The sequence below is a fragment of the Ruditapes philippinarum genome, unplaced genomic scaffold, assembly GCF_026571515.1.
Source record: "Ruditapes philippinarum isolate M1 unplaced genomic scaffold, ASM2657151v2 ctg1911_1_1_1_1, whole genome shotgun sequence".
Lineage (NCBI taxonomy): Eukaryota > Metazoa > Mollusca > Bivalvia > Venerida > Veneridae > Ruditapes > Ruditapes philippinarum.
The window spans coordinates 284,165-293,979 of NW_026851516.1; the positions used below are offsets into that span (position 1 = coordinate 284,165).

Consider the following 9,815-nt stretch of genomic DNA (forward strand, 5'->3'; position numbering starts at 1 on the left):
TAACAAATTTTAATTTCATTAATATCAAACAGTGTAAAAAGGAAATTCAATTTAATGTTTCATTTTGTTGATTTCAATTGTATAGTAAATGAATTATTAGAAGATTACTTAATTAATTATGGGTTGATAGTGATAAGAGGTGTAAATGAAAGACAAATTTCTGAAATATCCTTTTTATTATTTATAAGTGTAACAACATGAGAAAATAGATTCATTGAATTTAAAGTAAATTAAAAAAAAAAATAGAATAACATAGAAAGAACAACAAAGATAATATTATAAGTATCAGTTTAAATATTGAAATCACTTCCAGTAAAGTAATTAATATTATTCAAATAATAAAAAGTATCAATATATTAAATATGCTTATTTTTTGTAAGTCTTAAACAATGAAATGGGAAACATGTGTATAAAATAAATTATTTTCTTCATCAATTTATTAAACAGTAGCCATTAAACAAACTAAAGTAATTGTGGTGTTATCTCATCGCCTAATTAGTTGTATAAACACTGAGACAATCAACTAACAGTTTGACACCACTATTAAATCAGTTGTATAAACACTGCACTTAAGCATCAACAGTTTACTAGTTAGTCAGTTGGTTATTGGACCATTAAAATATTTTTTGACAACAGCCAATTTAAACACAAAAACTTCTCCATAATAATGAATTTTAGTAAAAAAAATGATTATACATGACAAATATTGAAAAAGTCCCAATGCTTCTAATTTCTTATTTCAATGGTCATTAAAATTTTTGACATATATCACAAAAGCACTATACTAGCATTAAATAATTTAACATTTTTTTTATCCCATGTTTAAAATTAACAACAAAAAACACGTTACTCAAAGTTAATTGTTGTCACAGGATTGTTATGCTTTAAATTAAAGTTGCCTATTGAGTCCATGTTTACTGATAGAACTAAAAGTACTGAGTTTTTAGTCATTGACAAAAAAGTGAAATCCCACTTTTTAATTTATTTTAATTAATTTAAGGTCTATTTTAGTTCAGTTTAATATTTAAGGTCTATTTTAGTTCAGTTTAATATTTAAGGTCTGTTTTAGTATATCATAAACTTAACTTGTATCAAAATAATTTTGGCATAAAAAGGGAGTGAACCGTCTTCAAGACGTTTCACTCCCATTTGGGAGTGAAACGTCTTGGTGTGAACCGTCTTGGTGTGAACAGTCTCAATAGTGAAACGTCTGTCTACCGAAAAAGGGCTGAGCCCTTCCATCAGAGCCCCAAATCATCCTATAGGTATAATGTAAATGTATAATGTAGATCGATGTAGATGAAAATTAAATAAGAGTAACACTAGCATTAGAATGATTAGTGCTGTAGTATATCAATACTACTTTTTCAGTACAAAAATGTCAGGATTGTGTATCTTTGACTCTTAAGAAAGAGATCGGAAGTATCTCGATTTCAAGTTATAACAATAGCATATCAAAACATACTCATTTATTATTAATATTTATAATCTTAGAGAAACACAAAGCATTACACAGAAATAATTTTCTTTTACCTTTACGTTGACGAAACAAACATTCAATTTTATGAGGTTTTCAGATTTTAATGACCCGCCGTTTTCTAAAATTACTTTATGTTAATCATGAGATTTAAATAAAAGTAAAATATTCTATATAAATACCTCGTTATATACAAAAGTAACCGCTAATTAATTAATTCATTATTTCACTTTCGGTCATTTAACAAAGCGAGCCGCTTATAACGTGCATATTTTTTTACTGATATCATATGGTTTATTTTAATGTATAATATTACAGTTTTACATTTAAATGTTAATCTGCCGTATTCCTCAGAAAATTAGGACTTAACCTTGTATATTTTTTTTTAATTATTAACAATTTATGAGCTGAGCGGCTAATATATAGTAGTGGATAGTTATATATAACAATAGGCATTAGGCAACTAATAATTTTGACATTGCCCATACGTGCGGTGAATGTGGCCATCGAAATGACAATAGGCAGTTACTTGTGAAAATTAAAATATGTGTTATATTTAATAATGTCTGAAGAATATAATAAGTGCATATACTGTTACCATATTAATATAATGTTAGATGCTACTATAATGCAATGTACAAAAAACTAGATATTTAATACTCGAAATATGCCATTAGTTATTTATGATCTTAATGCTGTGATTTTGCTTGTCCAAGTTATATCTTTAGCCGTGTAAATTGTATTTGATAAAATGCAAATTAAATTGTTTAAAATGTGCATTATTCTGTGACATAACAATATAGTAATAATAAACACAAATCGTTCTGACTACTGATTAGAAATGGGAGTACCCGGCTCAATTACACTGCTTACAGCAAAGTTCTGCCATTCTGCATGTGGCATCTGGCATTTAGCAACCAGCAAATGACATACTTGGCAAGTGGCATTCATTTTAACGAGTACATAGAGTCTAAGACCCTTTACAAAAAGCCATTCTGCTGTGCTTGCAAATAAAACAAAAACATACCAACCACTGCATTTGCATTGATTGCACTGTTTCCTCAATATAAGTTTGATATAGAAGAAGTCGGGTTTTAAACTATTTTTTCAATAGTTCTTATCAATATAGGACATATATTTTTAATTCGCCTAATTAATATGGTTACTTTACCTTTGAACTCTTATTAATAAAACTATATTTCTATAGATCTCTGGTGCAATGTTCAAATTTCTACAAATGAAACATTACACACTTTATTTTTTGTAAAAAATAAAATATGGTCCGTCTTAAGTAGCCCCTTTTTGGCATTTTCAAGCCGTACAATGTCATGAGATATAAATATACTCGTCGTCATTTATAATAAATACTTATATATACTGCATGTACTGATATTATATTGGAAGTTACATTGTATTTTGAAATCTTAATATATCGATGCTTAATACATAGTATTCGCATGTAACTTTATCTGCACCATTGTCATGTTTTCTTGCGTACAAATTAAGGCACACTAAATCAAGGCTTACAAACGCTGGCAAAGAGGTGACATATGTGAGTGCGTGCGTCCGTGCGTGTTTTCTTTATCTCGTGCGCACGAGATACTATGTACGTCGTGCGCACGAGTTACTAAGTCGTGCACACAATATGATTAAGTGGTCTGCACGAGATACTATGTCGTGCGAACGATATAATCAAATGGTGCACACGAGATACTAAGTCGTGTGCGCAAGTTACGTCAAATATTTTCTGGCGCTTTGCATTTTTTATTTAATTCAACAGAAAAAATTTCAAGACCTATCCCGTTTTAGGTATAATAGTGACAAACTTTTGTCATGAACATGTACATATCTTATCGACAATTACATTCTTGCTATATATATGTAATTTAATGAGTAAGATGTTATACTCATGAAAAATGAAAAAAATGAATCACGTAGCACCCTAAAAGAAAGGTAGAAAAACATTCATAAATTCATAAAGTCATAAATAGACTATGTACTATCCTATTCTATTGAAAATGAATTCCATTCCGTGCACACCCGTCCTAAACGTTACCATCTTTAGACCACAGTCTTGCCGATGCTCTACTCTTAGAAAATGGAATCCTTAATGCCATCAAGAAATGAAAGAGAATTTAATAATTTTTCGAAATATTTATATTTTCATTAAAAGGACGAAACTCTGATTAACATAAACATATATCTACATGAAGACACATATATTGTGTCAAAAATGAGCCGTGACATGACAAAGCCAACATAATGGGTTTGCGACCAGCACGGATCCAGACCAGCCTGCGCTTCCGCGCAGTCTGATCAGGATCCTTGCTGTTCGCTTACCAACTCTATTACAAGTGGAGAAACTGATCTGGATCCATGCTGGTTGCAAACGCACTATGTTGGTTTTTGTCGTGACGTGGCTCAAATATTTTGTATGATTGTGTTATGAACGAGTTATTGCAAAAGTGTCTTAATTTTAGTAGGGAACTAAATATATTTGTTTCTACGGTTTTATCTGTACATAATTCAAAATAAATTGACGTGCCAAAGCTAGGTTCTCTCTGTCAGAATTCTCTCGCTTTCGAAGAGGGGAGATATTGCCTATACATAAAATAGCGCAATATCACATCGCGAAGTACAATTGCTTGGGCGAGTATATTTGGACAGGAATAAGATGGGATAACTCTCATACGGGTTAAAATCTGAAGTTTAAAAAGAAAATGAACAACAATTTGAGCTAAGCTAAATTTACTTGGCCGAGACGTTCATAAGGTGTACCGTCTCTTGAAGTAAAAATTTAAATATAAATATTTTAATTTTTAAAAAATACCCTTTTAAAGCCATGTCAGGAACAATATAATTATGTTATTTGTAGTTTAAAGCTAAACCATTCACTTGTAACGTTGACAATCAATTAGCGGCATACATTAAAGACAACAGTTGTTTTTATTTTTCGTAGGTGTTACTAACAAAACGTGTTAATTTCATCATGGTGATTAACTAATTAAAGTTTTTATCTACTTATTATCACGTGTAATTATTAACTGAAAACTGTGACCCATGCCGACTGTGTGTGTACATGTATGTATATATGGGGTTATGTTTTCTGAATCCACGTCATATTAAGTAATAACTAGAACCATATGTCAACAAGTATGAGAATCGCACTATTTGGAGACGGCTGTATCGCAAGATTAGCACAGTTCTGTAGCGAGGACTTAAAGCTTTGTTATCAGAATTATTTATTTCAACAAGTTTCAAGTTTATTTGCAACACCAGCAAATATAATTGCCTTTGGTCAATTACAAATTAATACGCGAAGTATGGCAAAGGCATACAATAAATATTGATACAAATATCGGCATATTTTGACATATGTTTAACGGTGCACTTCAGCAATTCATCAGTATCAAATTTAATTTATAAAACCTCTCATTCTGCAAAAAAGTGTATTATTATCATTATTTCATAATAGATCAATTCTTATTTCGTTATAATATCATTATAATATCGTCTCTTTATACTTTCAGATTCCTGGGGAAGTTAGATTTTTCGGAACAGAAGAAATGACAGCTTCACATTATGACACAGGCCTACTCAACGAATTATTAGCCTTTGAACATAACGTGGTTTTATTGAGCATCGGAGGGAACGATTTAAATAGTACTTCAAAGCCATCGTCAGTGTACCAAAAATAGCATCTCTTCGAGAATTCCTTAAAGAAAACGGCGTATCGACCGTATATGTTGTGAAAATATGTGAAAGAGGACTCTTTGAAACAGACAGTGAGATGACCAAGCGTTCGTTCAACGCCCAAAGAAGAAAAATTAATACGCTGCTTGACAAAAATAAGGAACTTTGTACTGTTGACTTAAACATGAAGTTTCCAAGAGACTACGATGAGGACAAAGTCCACTTCAGTCAGTCACGTGGTCTACAGAAATGTTTTTTTAACATAAGAAGAGTATTCTTTCAGCATAAATTTGTGTGATGTATTCTTTCAGCATAAATCTGTGTATGCTAAATTCTTTCAGGATAAATTTGTTATACACTCTTTCACCATGAATTTGTGTATGCTGTATTCTTTCACCATAAATCTGTGTATGCTAAATTCTTTAGGATAAATTTGTTATACACTCTTTCACCATGAATTTGTGTGATACAATCTTTCAGCATAAATTTTGGTAATACAATATTTCTGCATAAATTTGTGAGCTACATTCTTTCATAGCATCTGTGTGCTACATTATTTCAGCATAAATTTGTGTGCTATATTCCCTCAGTATAAATTTGTTTGCTATAATCTTTCAGCATAAATCTATTAGTGTCATTGTACTTACTGGTTATCAAATAAAATGAAAAAGTATACATTATAAGTTCTATCATTTATTAATATTCCACGTTGAAAAATGGTCGCACATTTACATTTCATACCCGTCCTTAGTTCTCGAATCAGACTCGACCAGTTCTTTTATTAATGAAGGAAAGAAGAAAGCAAATGCAATGGTTCGAGACTTTATTGGAGTAAAAAAAATATAAATAAATGAAATCTTCACAATTGAAGCATTGTATACCACGTCGTTATTCTAGCCACTATGCGATCTGAAAAAGACACAGAATTCACAATTATAACCGTTGCCTTTAGACCAAATGGATTTCAGACAGTGTCAGACAAAGATACAGTTTACTTATATTGCCAAATGATATACATTTAATTGCAAGTGATAATAATACAAGCAAAGTTTTATAAATCTTACCATTTTATAAATCTTACCAACAAAACTTTGCAATAGGTGTCAAATTTGCACATTAATTATATCTATAATGTCAACTACACGAAAACAAGAGTAACAAGTAAAAACCTCGGAACTACTTATAGAAAATAAATGTTTACAAAGTCAAACCTATCATGAAAACCACATCTGTATAAACACCAGGTTTAGTAAACTTTCCAATAAATGACAGAATTTCGGTTTATCGTTATAAAGTATATATTACATAGTACAATTTTGTTAAAAAAGACTTTTGAGATAGGTTTGATAGTACCATTGTTATTTCTAAGTCAATTTTGTGTTTTCCAAGAATAATAATAGTATTTTTGTACGTTTACAAATTGTTCGAATGCATAGCATTTTTATCACCTTCGAAAGTGCGTGATGTAGTATACACATACACGTATATAGACTTTACCTATCTTTGTACGGTAACTTGTGTTTATGACCAAGACTGTGGTGTGTATCATGTAAGTCGTGTCGTGAAAGATGCATGCCGTGGCTGGGCAATATTGTATAGGCAGCCTCCATTCCCTCCATTGCATGGGGTGCCACGTGACAGTGAAATAGCCAGGTGCCCGGATTATGTCCCGTCATTTCAACAGTTTCATACGTCCCTGCAAACACCTCCAATACGTCGCGTTTCAAGCTCAAAGATGTTCTTCGCAAGTACAGTTGACCGTGATAGTGCACCGTGTGTATGTCCTGGTCCGTACCCAGTCCAAATACATACCACACAGACCGCTCCCCTTCTCCAAATACAAGCCCCTTGAGGTTTCCATATATGTATCCATTTATAGAAAAATATCGATTACTTGCAACCCAGTCAGGATTTTTACGTGTTTCTTGGCTTACTGAATGAAAATTTTGTTCCCTATAATTACTTTTAGTTTCATCAAATATGATATATCCCGTTGCAAATTCCACATCGACAGTGTCTTTTCTCCGGCCTAAAAAGTCAAGAACGCCAGGTTTGCATACCACAAAAGGACCAACCAATCCGCTGAACGTGTCGTTTAAGGGCGTTACCCTAGAAACGTAGAGAGAACCGACACAATTAGGCTGATTCGGAGTAGGACCTGACCTTTCCGGAATGTAATATGTGTATTTACGAATTTCTCCCGGCAAGGTCGCTGGAGCATTTGTAATCGGGGATCCGTCACTAAATATCACATTTCTTGGAACAAGGTTATACGGGTAAGATGCAAAGTTCTTTAAAACAATTTTTTATGGTATCCCCTCATACCCAAAAGAATAAATGGGCCCCAAAAACCCCAGGGTTTTCTTCTTTTATGAGTTCCTTTTTTCCCTTTAAGGTGGGAAAAAGTGTGACTGTAAAACCCCAAAATTTCAAAAGCTTTTTGGTAAAAAAGAACCCCCCAAAAATGGTGGGGCATTTCCGGGACATATTTGAATCCTTTGGGTGAAATATAAAAATAAATACAGCCTGGGGAAAGATTTTGGGGAAATGAGCAGTTTTTCAATATTTTAAACACTTTTTCAAAAGGTAAAAGCCATTCATAAAGGGGAAGTCAGAAGAACACCTTTTTAAATGTATAAAAGAAAAGAAAATTAAATTTACCCTAAAAACAAGTTTTTTATTGAATCGGGGAAAAGAACAATCGATTTTAAAAGGGTTTTAAAAAGTTGGGGCCTTTATCCACGAAAACAAAAAGAAAAAAATGTATTTAAGACTATTTAAATTTGGGGGGAAAATTGGGGATCTTAAAAGGGGGTAGGGAACGACATATATTTCTGTTAAATTTACGAAAATTTTTCATAATTTTTTAAAAAAATAAAAAGCCCAATTTTAAAAAATAAAAGATAGTAACAAAAAATTTTTGTTTTAAAATTTTACCCCTACTTTATTAGGGGGAAACCAAAAAAAATTCCCATTTCCCTCGGGTCGGATCAATTTTTACCGGGGCATAGTCCCAAGAACGCTCAACCACACCAATGAAATACCGCCTGACCATTCCAGCTATTTGTGGCGGGTTTTTCGGTGGGTAATACCCAGGCAATCCGGCTGTGCACGGATTGACATTGTACCATGCATACATGCCTTCTGATTCTAAACCGAGCTGTCCATCACGTAGTAATAGACGACCTATTGCAACAAAAGACATTTATATCAAACTTACTATTAATTCATCTTAAATCCTCCAATGAAACTGGATGACAATAAATGGGGTCAACATCCTACCTTTTTAGTTATTAAACCAAAGATCATTTTCAAAAGCAGTCGACTTAAAGCAGATACTCCTAGATTGAAAATTCTGAAAAATGTTGTTAAGTGAACTATGAATGCAATTTCCACATTGCAAACGGAACTTACAATCCACGTATATAACAGAGCTCAAAGTATGCAAATATAGCCGTTACTTTGTCAGTCACACAAGAAATATGGTTATAAATACTTCAAAATCAGTCATTTACTCGCATATGACATGTAAAATATTATCTGAATTTTGAATTTCTATGTTCCTTAAAATCTTTTTTTCTCATTCACATTTTTCTCAAGTTTGATTTTGAGATATGTTTGCTTTTCTGGAGGGTTTGCTTTAAAAATAAAAGCTTTCCCCAAAAACCTTAAAAAAATTCGATTTATTCCTAAGAGGGGGGAAATTTGGGCGGGGAACCCCCAATAAAAATTTCAAATACTTCCCCGCAAAGTGATTTTAAAAAAATTTTTTCCTATGTTTCCAGTCTTTAAACCCTTAAGCAATTTTTTCCCCAAAAGGGAAAATTTTATCTTTTCGAAAAGCAACTTTTTAGGGGAAGAATTCCTGAAATTTTCCCCATAAATGCCCGGGGGAAAAAGAAAAAACAAAAAATTTTTACAATCCCCCTAAGTGGGCTGGCGCCTTTTTTAAATTACCCTGAAATTGGAATTTTCTGGCAAAAAAGAGAAAAAACAAAAATAAAACTTTTAAATTTTGGTGACCTCCAAGGGGTTTTTCTTTTCGTAAATTTTTTTTAATTTAATGGAGTTTTGTTAATCATCAAAGTTCAGAAAAATTTTCATTTGACTGTTTAAATTTTTTCTATGTAAAAAAATGTAAAAATTTTAAAATAATAATTATCCCCTGTTTTGGTGGTTTTTAACCATGGTAAAAGTGGGGTCCTACCCCTGGAAAACCACGGCCCCGGCCGTGTCTAGTTTCCCGGGGTTAAAAACCCTTAAAATTTTTTCCTTTCAAAAGCGGGAAATGAGGTGATCCACCGGGTCACCTAGTCCGTACATTTTGGCCGGGGTTACACCCCTTTTCTCATTATATAAAACCCTTAAAGCTTTTCCCAAACTTCCCGTCCCTTTGATTGTTTACCCCCCAAAAAAAGAAGGTAAAAACCTTTAAAAAAATTTATTATTTGCTCGTTTCACATTGTACAGTATACATTGCATTTAATTTTGTTTCCTTTTCCCTGAAGAGTATTTTCAATTGCTAATATTGACAACACGTGATCTTAGATTAAGTGTCACTTCGTTAGAGACATTTTGAGACTCTATCTTTACTTATTATCGAATATATGATACTAATTCAACATATAACATTATGAACTAGCTT

The 9,815-nt window shown here is 32.3% G+C and overlaps 1 protein-coding gene across 2 annotated transcripts in view; it reads right to left on the reverse strand.

The window, feature by feature from the left end:
- LOC132751655 (uncharacterized) overlaps positions 1-1,808 on the reverse strand; it is a 32,832-nt gene extending 31,024 nt beyond the window's left edge. Inside the window, exon 1 of one of the 2 annotated variants that reach the window (XM_060742207.1) lies at positions 1,660-1,808. The gene's annotated coding sequence lies outside the window, so the exon portion shown is untranslated. Of the gene's footprint in view, positions 1-1,533 lie in introns of both variants that reach the window. The other variant, XM_060742924.1, reaches the window with a different exon arrangement.
- Between the last annotated feature and the right edge of the window lie 8,007 nt (positions 1,809-9,815).